The sequence below is a fragment of the Pseudochaenichthys georgianus genome, chromosome 3 (assembly GCF_902827115.2).
Source record: "Pseudochaenichthys georgianus chromosome 3, fPseGeo1.2, whole genome shotgun sequence".
Taxonomy (NCBI): domain Eukaryota; kingdom Metazoa; phylum Chordata; class Actinopteri; order Perciformes; family Channichthyidae; genus Pseudochaenichthys; species Pseudochaenichthys georgianus.
In genome coordinates, this window is record NC_047505.1 from 3,318,286 (window position 1) to 3,330,669 (window position 12,384).

The window sequence follows — 12,384 nt, forward strand, 5'->3', positions numbered from 1 at the left end:
TCTCAGTGCAGGTATTCAGGCTCCATTGAATCCCCCTCTGGTTCTTGTGCTGAGAGAGGGAGTAACAGACAGGAGAAAGGGTTATACACACACAGCACACCTATTGGATGGGAAATTGCCTTGGGGAGATAAGGTGTGGTCTCTGTTCCCAACTGAAGTTATGGAACTTTATTATTTGTGAGTTTAACAAAGTATGACAAATGGCATCAGTAACAGATGTGATATGAATTTCTATAAAGTTGTCACACATTCTTGGTCATATTTTATATACAGTATATAATGAGTATAACATGTCCAGTAAGTATAAAGTGTTTCTTAATACTGTGTATTCAACCACTATGGAATATGTATGTGGGCAGACAAAACTGAGTTGTTCTGTGTGTGAAGTAACCTCAAGTCACTCGTTTGTCAAGACAAAAAAGGGCAAGACTAGGCTGAGAGCAGAGGCTATACCCACCATCTTCGAGCATCGCCCTGTGGTCAAAAAGAGAAGGGCCCCTGCACCACGATTCACCCCGGGACCTGTATCTACAAAGCCCATAGCTCATGATCACAGCGATAGTGTGAAAGGTGACACAGGTATAATAAGTATGAACTCTTAGTAATGGGCATACCTCCACCCCTCGAGAGTTATCGCTGACTCAGCCATGTTTATGCAGGACTGCACGTGGAGATGTGGACGCGCAAGTCGCGCAGATTACGTACATATAAACCTACAAAGTACTGATATAGTAAATTAAAAAATAATTATTTTTGTGTAGTTGTATATTGCAATAATAACGTATGGTTGTCACAAAATCCCACGGCACACCCGGACTTGCCTCACGGCACAACAGTGTGCCGCGGCACACCATTTGGGAACCACTGGCCTAATCCACCCCCAGGGACTTTTTCCGGTGTGAACGTGATCTGTACTTAGTTCATGAGAACTAAAGAGTTCGCATGAACTAAGTTCGCATGAACCTTTGTGGGAAAAGTACCGCAGTGTGAATGCGCCTATTGAGAGAAAAAATAAAGCGTGACTGTCCAGAGGGTATATTGCACAACGTGTTATATTGCCAGTGTTATTGCACTGTGATACTGCAGACAGAGCACGGCGACATCATGCTGTCAGGGTAATCCAGCAGAGAAATTGCATCTGAAGCAGATTTGACTTTGTGGTGCACCCAGAAAGACGTGCAGGGAGAGAGAGTATTCCGTTTGATACACGGGGCCCTTCTCACTTCGGTTAAATGGATTCCTTGGGTCCCTCACTTGCTTCGTTTCCCTGCGACTAGTCCCTCCCACCAGGGAAGCATGGAGAGACGCAAGAGAGGCTTCTCAATTCTTAAATTTCCCCTCCTCGACTCCCCTCCTCGAGACTTAGTCCCGCCCACAGGAGATGCGAGATGCGAACTCCTCTCCTCTGAGCGGTCATATTAAAGCGACGTCCATTCATTATTACGTGCCAACAGCTGCATCAGCTGTCGAGTGTTTTGTCATATTTTATAATCTCTGTTAGATCAGCTGAACATTGTTCCCCCACATATTTACTTTGAATTAATTGAGAGTGCGGTATAATGAGACAATAACAGGCTACAGATGCGGACACACACACACACACAAATATATGTATATAAATATATACAATTTAAAGTATGAGAGCACTCTCATAATAACGTAACACAATCAGAGACTGGATATATCCCCCCCCCCCCCCCCCTCTCTCTGGTCGCTGAAATGGGGAATTGAAATTACGGGCCAAAAGTTGTATTTGCAAGTTAAAAGTAAGGACACCAAACCAACTGAGACCTGTCCGTCCGCCGCATCTACGCACTGTACAACACACACCTACACACTGTACCACACACACACACTGTACCACACACACCTACACACTGTACCACACACACACTGTACCACACACACCTACACACTGTACAACACACACCTACACACTGTACCACACACACACACACACACTGTACCACACACACACACTGTACCACACACACCTACACACTGTACCACACACACACACACACACACACACTGTACCACACACACCTACAGCTCCTAAAGCATAATCAGGCTACAGCCGTTGTGTATTTTATTATGTGAAGCACTAAATGGTCTTAGAAAAATATTGACTCTTTGTAGATATCTACTAAACTAAAGCAAATAAAGAGAGTAGGCCTGTTCTACTGAGTGATATACATTCTACACACTGCTCTGCTTTCTGCACGGGCCTCACAGCTGTTCTCTCTGGAAATATCACGACGCGATGAAAGCAGTTTCTAAAATAATATCCAGGGGATGCATGCAGAGCTGTCATTGGCTGAGATAAGTCCGGCCGTGCGTCACGCCTCCACCGTTCCCGGAAATGTATCCGCGGAGGAGCCGTGAAGGAACCATCAGTGTATCCTCGGATATAGCCTCCTCGGTGCTCGATCCTCGATGTGCATTTAGAGAAATGAGACGTCCTTCAAAATGGCCGCTGAAATTCATTTCCGGGTCACTACCGAAGGACCGAGGAGTCGAGGAGGGGACATTTGAGTATTGAGAAGCCTCTAAGGAAACCACGAGAAGCAGGTAAATTAGTTTTAAGAGCAATGGGACGTCCTTTCCTCCGAAGCGTCACGTGAAGCGACGTCCGTTTGTGATGACGCTGCACAGCTGATCGTCTGACAGCAGCTCTGTCCCCGTTATTTCCACACACACCCGCCTCTGTTAGTACACATTTACTGACACAAACATTTGTATCATCTGTTGTTGACCCAAATAAATAAAATAAGAACTAATTCTCAAAAAAGATAAACGGCATTCTTAAAATGTATAAACGAACATTAGTTTGATTAATATTGATCAGAGTGCACAATAGAAATAAAATAATTGAGAGAAGAAAAAGAGATATATTATCTATCAAAACCCAGTTGAATTAACATTCATTGGACTGCACACTTTGTGTGTTTGTGTGGATATGTAGCACATTCACATTTTAATAGCACTTATTGACTGGATGGAAATGACAATAAATGAAAATGTAAAACGAAAAAAGTGATCATAAAAATGTTTCCAAAAAATGAATAAAATGATTGTTGACCACGTTGTTGTTCAGATGTATCACATATTTGTAACTAAATGAAACATTAATTGAAACAAAACACGGTATAAACTGAGGAGTGAGTCCCGTGAGGTTCATGTGTTTTCTTCACTCCGCTGGGAAACTGCTCTCATGTCAAGAAGCATCAGATCAGTGCATGTGCTGCATCGTCCAATCAGTGAGCAATACACAGTAAGGGGGCGGGGCGAGTGTCTGAGGATTTCACCGGAGGATGGTCTGGTGGCTCCTCGATTATAGCTCCTCCATTATCGCTCTTCGCTCCTCCGGCAAAAATAAGGCCATTGGGACGCTACTCAAGATGGCGCAGACAAATCAACTTCCGGTGAGACAGAGGAGCGAGGAAATGAAAAATAAGAGAAGTGAGAAGGGCCCACGGACTGCAGAGAATCCGAGAGTCTGGGAAATGAAATGCATTTACTTTTTTTTATTTTGTTACCCCTCTCTTTAAAACAGTTGCACAGTAATAGTGACTGACCCAGTTAGTGCTTTTGTAAACCTCCTGTCGTTTGTTTGCAAGGGTTAAAGGTGGGGTAGGTAAGTTTGAGAAACCGGCTCGAGATACACTTTTTGTTATATTCCATGGAATGCTCTTAACATCCCGATAGCAATGAATATCTGAAGTGCTTTGACAAAAAATCCATTAAAAAATGTCATCTCTGGAAGCCGTAGCGCTGTAAAAAGCACGACCAATCATCTGAGCCGGCCCGGCTAAAGTAACTGGATGGCCTACCTGCCTGTCAGCCTTCCATCTGTGCACAAACTTATCTCGTGCCCTCATTGGTCATATGCTCGTTCGTGTGTGTTGGAGGAGGGGCTCTGTGAGGAAGGGGCAGATCTCCTGTATTTTCAAATTCTAACGCACTCGAGCTGCTTTCTCCAAAATTGCCTACTCCACCTTTAAGTCAATATTTTACAAAAATGCTTTCATTCAATTAAAATGTTCTTGCAAAAATATTTGTACAATATGTGCAGGATGCTGTGATTTCATTAACACTGCACCCACACACAAATATTCCGATTTATAAAACAATGCGCATGCACGTCCTACGCCGGTTTCCCTTAATAAATCACAATAAACTCGAATTGCGGCGCAGCTTTAGCGGGCGTTTTAAGATTAGCTTTAATCCATTTTGGAAAATGAATTCTTCATATATGATAAATGAGAGGTAACATTTTATTTATGGTATTATTTTCACATGTTTCTCTCCATTCTTCCTTCTGCCAAGTTTGTTTTGTATAAATCGCAAAGATTGTTTAGAAATTGGCTTACGCCATCTTTTGAGCGTAGGCCACGTTTTTAAAAGAGGCCCCAGGTCACCTAACCAGCATACTACAGATAATTTCTCATGAATGAATGCCAGTGTTATGACATTAGGGTCATGAAGAGTGAGATCGCTACCCCTTTAAGAGAGGGGTGTGGCGCGTGCATGTGAGAGTGGGTATGGTAGAGCGAGAGTGAGCGAGCGGTAGATATGTTTTCTGGAAATGAAACGAGGCAGCAGGAAAAAGCATAGGTCTGTGATGTATCTTGTGAAACTAAATAAATAAATACGACCTCCTAAGACGGGCTCGCCTCTCTCTAGTGATTTCATAAAGTGGGTCATTGAATCCGAAGCGTGTTGCTTCTGCCCTGGGAGACGACAGATGCCCCTTTCACACCAGCGCCTTTTCAGCTCCGGCTCGGAGCTAGAGCCTGAAAAGCGCCGGGTTTTCTTGTTCACACCGCAGCGGCGCCGGTTCTTAGCTCCGGAATCCGCTTCATTTCCAGCTCCAAAAAATTGTCGGTCCAGAGGCAAGAGCTTTGGAGCTAAGAGGCGACGTCGCTTACGTCTCTCTTACGTCGAGGCGTGCAGGAAACTAAACCCACCTCCCCTGAACATGGGTCGACTGTTATGCCTGCCTACAAGCAGTGTGCTTATAAACACACTTTATAAAGTCAGGCAGCACTAACCAGGCTTCGTGTGATTCTGTTTATTTGTGCCTTACTTTGACCATCCGTTCACTGTTATCGATCATTGTGGAGAGAGGCAGACGTGTTGTTTTGTATTATAGCAGCTATCAGATGCAAGTAGTCAGTTTAGCTTCGGTTGCTATGCCAACATCACCCGTTTTATACCAGAGAAACTTTCATAACAGCGTTGTGATACCAAACAGTGTCAATTCAGACTGACACACATTCACTTAGGCTAAGGGGAACTGGGGATATGCATCAGCTGCTTGTGTGAGTCGGACAGTGAATACTTTAGTGCGGCCGCTGCAGTGCGAGCTAACCGGGAGCTAACGGGAGAATAAACTCCGTGGAAGAGCAGCCAATACTGCAGCGGTCGGTAAATGCTGCAGAAACACATTAATAAACAATGAACCACGGCACTCTGGAGCAAAGCATAAGGTTGGAGAAGTCGTTATTCAATTTATTCTGGCTTCGTGTGATTAAAAGCAACACGATCATCGACCCGACGCAGTTGTTGTTGTTGTGAGCGCCGTAATGGCTGCCGTTGGGGAGCAAATCAGCGATGTAAACGGTGACGTCATGACGCAGCAGGGGCAGCTCTGGGGCGCCAGTGGGCGGTGTGCACAGAGCGGGAGCTGAAAAGGGAAACCGGAGCTGAACCAGAAAAGCTCCCGCTCGGAGCTAGAAACTGAAAAGCGCTGGTGTGAAAGCCGCAAGAGAGTCATCCCCCCTGTTTCCTCGACCACGGTCTGGGAGCCGACAGGAAAGTTCAACACCAGACTAATCCCACTGTTTGTCACATTACAGCTCCAGACTGTTGAATGAACCTGTGACTGAGTACTCCTGTTCTCTAATGTTGTTCATAATAAACAGTTTGCACTTTAAAGCAGGTGTGTTTCTGTAGTTGGCATTAAAGTGTGGAATTTTATACCAAACGATTTAATGGGCTGTATAAACTGATTTGAGTTAAAGAAAATGTGTAGAGAAAGAATAACTAGACAGTAAAGGTCAGGGACCTCATTTATAAAGGGATACAGTATTAAAAAAAATGGCGTACGCCAGTTTCTACGCAATGTTTGCGATTTATAAAATACTAACTTGACGGGAAAATGTGCGGTCCTCCACGCAAATTCTAACCCATGCGTACGCACTAAGCACAAAAACGGGAGAGACGAGAAACTGCGACACCGTAGGGACGGGTGGCGCAGTGGTCTGTGCGTTTGATCATCAGATCAAGGGGGCGTTGGGGAACTCCAGTTGGAAACCCGCTCCCGCCCCACTGCGTCAGGCCGTCGTGTCCTTGGGCAAGACACTTCACCCAAATTTGCTCCTGTGGGTATTGTCCACAGTAGATGACCATTACATGTATGGTCTGTGTGTGTAATGTGTATTTGTAAAGCGCTTTGAGAGTCTTTGATAAAGCGCTATAATAAATATAAGGATTATTATTATTATTATTAAGGAAGAATGGAGAGAAATATGAGGAAATAATACCATAAATAAAATGTTACCTCTCATTTATCATATATGAATAATTCATTTTCAAACATTGATTAAAGCCAATCTTAAAATGATTTAACAAACGCCTGTTTGAGACTCCTCAGTGAACACAAAAACACAACTTGGAGAAATAAATAAATACGGATATGTTATTTAAAACCACCTCGAATATGTTGTGTTAATGTTATGAAATGTTTTCTCATAAATGATGCGGTAAGCAGAAGGACAGAATTACGTCTAAACTGACGCCGTTTTGCATTTCTATAAGTTGTAGATACGAGCATGGTTTTATATACTATCATGTTTAATCGTGTTTTATGCCGTTTGCCAAGACTTGATAAGTCGCTCGTAAAACACAGGAGGTATGGAAACTAAGATCACAATATATTTGGATAATTGTACAGCTGATTTAACACAACACATTTGTTTTATTTAATTTAAGTGGTGGGTAGAGTTGTTGCGGTGGCGTTGAGACACACATGGTGCAGTGGAGCCGCTGCGCACAGCTGATCGGCAGCTAAAACACAAACCACGTTTGTAAACAAAGACCTAACTGTTTGTACTTACATGTGCAAACCCAGCTTAATTGCACTCTGTTTACTATAATTTCTAAAAAGGGAAGAACATTACGTTACATCTGAGGTAGGCTATCCTGTGCGTCTGGTGACGGGCACACCTCGGTGTGCAACTATATGTTTCTGTGATTAATTAGCTTGCATGGTCTAAAATCAATTATCGATAATAACTTTTAACAGTAGTATAGGCCACAACAAGGGTTAACACAGATTCAGCTTTAGGTGCCTTACATACCATATAGAGTAAAAAGGAAGCCATATAACTAGTATTAATATTCATTATGATGACGAATCTTCGTCTTATTATGGCTAGCACTCAGCCTGACCACTTTTTTTTTTATTCCAGCGACAGTGCGACCCTGTGCTGATGCAGAGTTGACAGCATCTGCCACAGATGGCCAATACTATGGCCACCAAACAGAATGTTTTGCCTTGTCTCTACTTCTCCGACAAGGATTTCAACTTCACAGTTATTGAAGTTTCTTTTCTTGCCTCTTTGTTCTGTCTTTGCCATGTTCGTTTTTGCCTGAAATCAGTTTGATGAATATTCATTATGGGCGTATCAATGACTATATATGGGCAAATATGGGTCTGACGGGAAGCCCGCAAAAGCTGCGCCGCATTTCGATTCGATTGAGATTTATAAAGGGAAACAGGCGTAGGAAGTGCCGTACACACATCCCTCGCCGGTACGCCATGTTTTGTGAATCGGAAAATGTCGGAACATTTCTGTACCTATTTTCTTGCTTTGTACTACGTAAGCAACCTTCCCACGTGAATCCTACGCAAGGCGTTATAAATGAGGCACCTGGTCAGTTGTTTTGTTGACTTCTGTGTTTTTGGTTTCATGTTTCTGTAAGTATTGATTGTGAGCAGATGTGATTGACAGACCATCTATTTCCAAAGTCCTCTTTTCAGGGGAAAGTATGTTTTGCATTTCATTTGGAAATCAAGGTCCCATAGTCTGGAGGGAGAGTGGAGAGGCACAGAATCCAAGTTCATCGAAGTCCAGTGTGAAGTCTCCACAGTCGGTGACGGTTTGGTGCTGTTGGTCCACTGTGTGTTATTAAAAGGCCCATGTCATGCTTTTGTGTGTTATGAAGGTTTTTATGCATGTAAACGGTCTGCAGAGTCAAAAACCCTCAAAGTACACCCTGTAGGGAGTAAAACTCTAACACAGAAAATACCTCCCCAAAACGCCTCGTTGGAGATTTCTCATATTCCAATGTTTTCTTCCTGGGTACTTTGACGTGTGAACACCCAGGGGCCACACCCTCTGCCAGCCTTTCACGAAACAAAGCTTCCCAAACCTTTCAGCGATTCATGCCGGATATGCACAGCATAGGGCACTGAAGGACGATGCTGTTTCTACTTTGTTTGGACCAGCGGGAGATTCGGGTACACAACCTGTAAGTATTCATTGTTGTTTGTATTTATGATGTTTAAAACAAACAAGGTATCTACCACAACTGTTTAAATGGGTAAACGTTATTCGGACTTCTACGTTGGGATCAGGGCTCGAGCTTAAGGATGTCCCGTCGTCCCGGGGCCGAAACAAATAGTATCGGGGAGGATAAAAAATAATTTTGGGACGAATTTGGGACGAGAGTTAAAATAAAAACACCCTGCTAACTCTACTACAAACGGCGATGAAAATGAAACCGACTGCACGTTTTGTGTAGCACATTAAACCTCCTTGTCAACATAAACACACACGCATAAAACATTTAGAAACCCGCGAAATACACACACGTAGCTACAGCTGTGCCCGCAAATTCCTGGCCCGCAAATTCGCAGGTCTAGCTATGTACTGAGTGTGTGTATTTCGCAGGTTGAGTGATGTACAATGGCATCCCGTGGAGGAATTCTGAAATGTTTTACCGTTAATCACAAAAACGCACAGCAGACCCTGGAGCGCCGGCCTCTTTATTTACTTACTCCTCTTAATCCCCTATGGGTAATAAGGCTGAGATGAGAACTCTCCATCGTATTTAGTCCTTAGCAATATGCTGCCTCTCCCCATGTAGGGATGGGTACCGAGCCCCGGTATTAAACGGGCCGGAATTATTAAAGACAGTGGTAACGTTAAGCTCCGACGTTATCGGACTTTTTATCGGGACTGGAGACATTTAAAATATATGTCATATGTATTATTGCTATTGTTATGCTGGATTCGTTATTCTCGCGTCCAGGTAAGAAGCTTAAAAAGGAGACTAAATGGAGTCTCTGAGAAGGTTCAAAATTGGTACTTTAATTAATAAAAAGCGCGGTAATGTTACAAGCAGGATATTGTTCAGTCAGAAGAGAAAGGCTGCAGCCTTCCTCTCCCTGTGATGGCCGTGCAGAAGAGACCTTCCAAGCATTCGTCTCTCCCGCTTGCTGGCTGTTCGCTCCTCCTCTCTGGGAGCTGTAGTGACGCAGGGGACTTCCCCCCTCGTTCTCCTGTGTCCGATATCGCGTTTAAACAGAGGATTTCGACATTTTACATTCATTTGCTTACTTCCACATGCCTTTTCTCCTCCTTATCTCTTTCATAACTTTATATGTTAACGGCGGTCAATAGCCACTTTAATGATACTAATGGGCAGTAGTCCCGGATGTCGTCATGACGGATTTTCAGAATAAAAGCTTGGTATTGGGAACTTCCGGGTTTTTCCAGAATAAAATAGCATTTAAACTGACGGTATGTTTAAGGTACATTATGCCATAAAACATTGATTTTAATTTCTAACACTATATACACATTATATCGCAGTTTTAGTTTCGCCAACTCCGTTTCTAATATGCAATAAGACTACAACATGCGTCTATGATGTATTTTCGAGCTTTCCAATCCAGACGAGATCTCTCTCTCCCGTCTGTGTGCGAGGGGGCGGGCCGTTCGTAAAGGTCTCCTGACTGTGTTACAGACTGTCATCCGGGTTAGTGGTTACTCTGGGTTCTGTCTTCAGGACAGTGTTGGATTTTGTTGTTAATTGGATGGGACTTGATTGGATTCAATATTAGAGTAATTTTCTCGTTTGTGTGTTTGTTTAAATATATTTGGCCTTTGTTTATGTGATTGAATGAGGTACTCAAATAAAAAGGTTGATGAATTATCATCTAATGATTTGTATGATGTTTTATTTATGTTAAAGGTCACCTTGAATGATTTTAACTAATGATAATGTAGAAAAACTAACATTTTAAATTCGGGACGGTCCACATTAATTTCGGGACAGCTTAGATTGTATTTCGGGACGGTTCCGGGAGGATGGTGAAAAAAGTTAGTCGAGAGCCCTGGTTGGGATGGCGGAGAAATGCTCTCTGCAGACCCATGCTCACAGCTTTATAAACCTTTTTCTTACTCAATATCAAGCCACACTTATTGTTTTTACTTCGGCTGTGAGTGTTTGTGTGCTCAGGATGAGTTTAGCTTGTTCTCGCTGTATCGCCGATAGAGGCTCATGGCGGCAATGTGAATGCATTGATAACAGGAGATAGAACTACGATTTTTGGTAATTATTAGTGAATAAAGGTTTTGATTTGCAATATTTATACAACAAATCGATATGTGTATGTATTTACATCAATATGTTTTAAAAAATAAAATCGAATTTGCTAATATTAAGTGATAATATTAGGATTAGTGTGAACAGCTAGTTTACATGTTAGGCTAACAGTGCCTTGTTAAAGAGCCTGTTGCTGTTTATTTATAGCTTTGAATTCTTTCAAACCAATATTATCTTCTTAAACCTGTATGGTAGTCAGGAGCATCACTTTCTAATGTTTATTGATACATTTAGAGGGAGGGGATCTAAAGTAATGCTTTAAAATTCAGATTGGATTCATTTCTACCATTTTCTTAAATTCATGGTAGTTTCAGTAATCCCCTGGTAATTGAGGACACAAGTTATCTACATGACTAATGTCATCTTTATGGCTTTCAGAAAGGACAGGAGACTATCAAAGGACGAGCAGCAGCAGCAGGACTAGCAGCATATCATGATAATGATGATGTTAAATGTGTTGTTTTAGGAACATCCATTGCAAATACATGTAATTCAATAAACATTGAATAGCATATCATGCAGTTTGTCGGTGCCTTTTCCTCCGTGTTGTCCTGGTTTGCTGTGCTGCCTCCTAGTCGCCACCATGGTTTGCTGTGCTGCCTGGGGATGCTCAAATCGCTCAGAGAAAGGAGTACGAATGTACGGCTTCCCCACTGACACAGAGCGGAGGAAAAAATGGCTGGCTCAAGTCAGCAGGAGCAATTTCACGACCAACAGCAACAAAATATGTGATGTAATTATATACAAACACTGCATTTGCACTTTTTCACCAAACGAAAACCACACCATTGGGAAAGCTTAATGTTTTGTTTAATACAAAAAAAAACAGGGAAAGGCTTGAAAAACACAGAGTTGAGACTCAGGGTGCAGGGTGAGGGTCTCAGTGCAGGTATTCAGGCTCCATTGAATCCCCCTCTGGTTCTTGTGCTGAAAGAGGGAGTAACAGACAGGAGAAAGGGTTATACACACACAGCACACCTATTGGATGGGAAATGCCTTGGGGAGATAAGGTGTTTACTTATATAAAACAGTAGTATTAAACGTACCTTGTGTTTTCACTCTCACTTAAGTCCCTCTCCCTTTGCCATCAATCCAGAATCAGCTGAGCTGCAACATTATACAGACAGGTAATAATCAACAGAATCACAAGGACACAATATGGCTCTGCTAAAAACACTCACTCTTACACGCACCAAAGTTATATTTATCTAATATTTAACTCCCTCCACCCCCGCATACAATCCCGTTTAGAAGCCCCTCTTCTCTAATTCAACATGTTGGACGAAATGACATTAAGAGAACGGAATTTACAATTAAAAGGCTGTTCAACGTGTGTTGCTAACTTGCTTCGGTATGCTAGCTTAATCTGTTATCTGTAAACGTTCCCTAAATCTACTAATTTAGGGATAATCCACTGACATCCTTTAATACACATGTTCATTAGAATCAGATGTACTGATAATATCCGCAATATAAATCTTTAAACTTCTTCTTACCTTTAAAAGTCCGTCACGGACGGTCTATTATGCTACAACTCCACAGCTCTGCCAGCCTTGGCGCTAACTTCCGGGGAACGATTGAGAGGCTCCACGATCCGCCATTGCTGTAAAAAAGTGGTCCATTGGAGTGAACGGAGATGTCGTAACTCTTCTATTAAATGGCTCTGAGTCAACCCACTCTCTTCAGTCTGCGTACAAATGACAC

The 12,384-nt window shown here is 42.6% G+C and overlaps 1 long non-coding RNA gene across 1 annotated transcript; it reads right to left on the bottom strand.

Moving 5' to 3' along the window:
- Positions 1-11,523: 11,523 nt before the first annotated feature.
- LOC139432982 (uncharacterized) lies at positions 11,524-12,288 on the bottom strand. The gene is made up of 3 exons (XR_011642552.1): positions 12,177-12,288; positions 11,727-11,787; positions 11,524-11,607 (listed from the first exon to the last, which is right to left on the bottom strand). It is a non-coding gene; the product is annotated as an uncharacterized lncRNA (long non-coding RNA).
- Between the last annotated feature and the right edge of the window lie 96 nt (positions 12,289-12,384).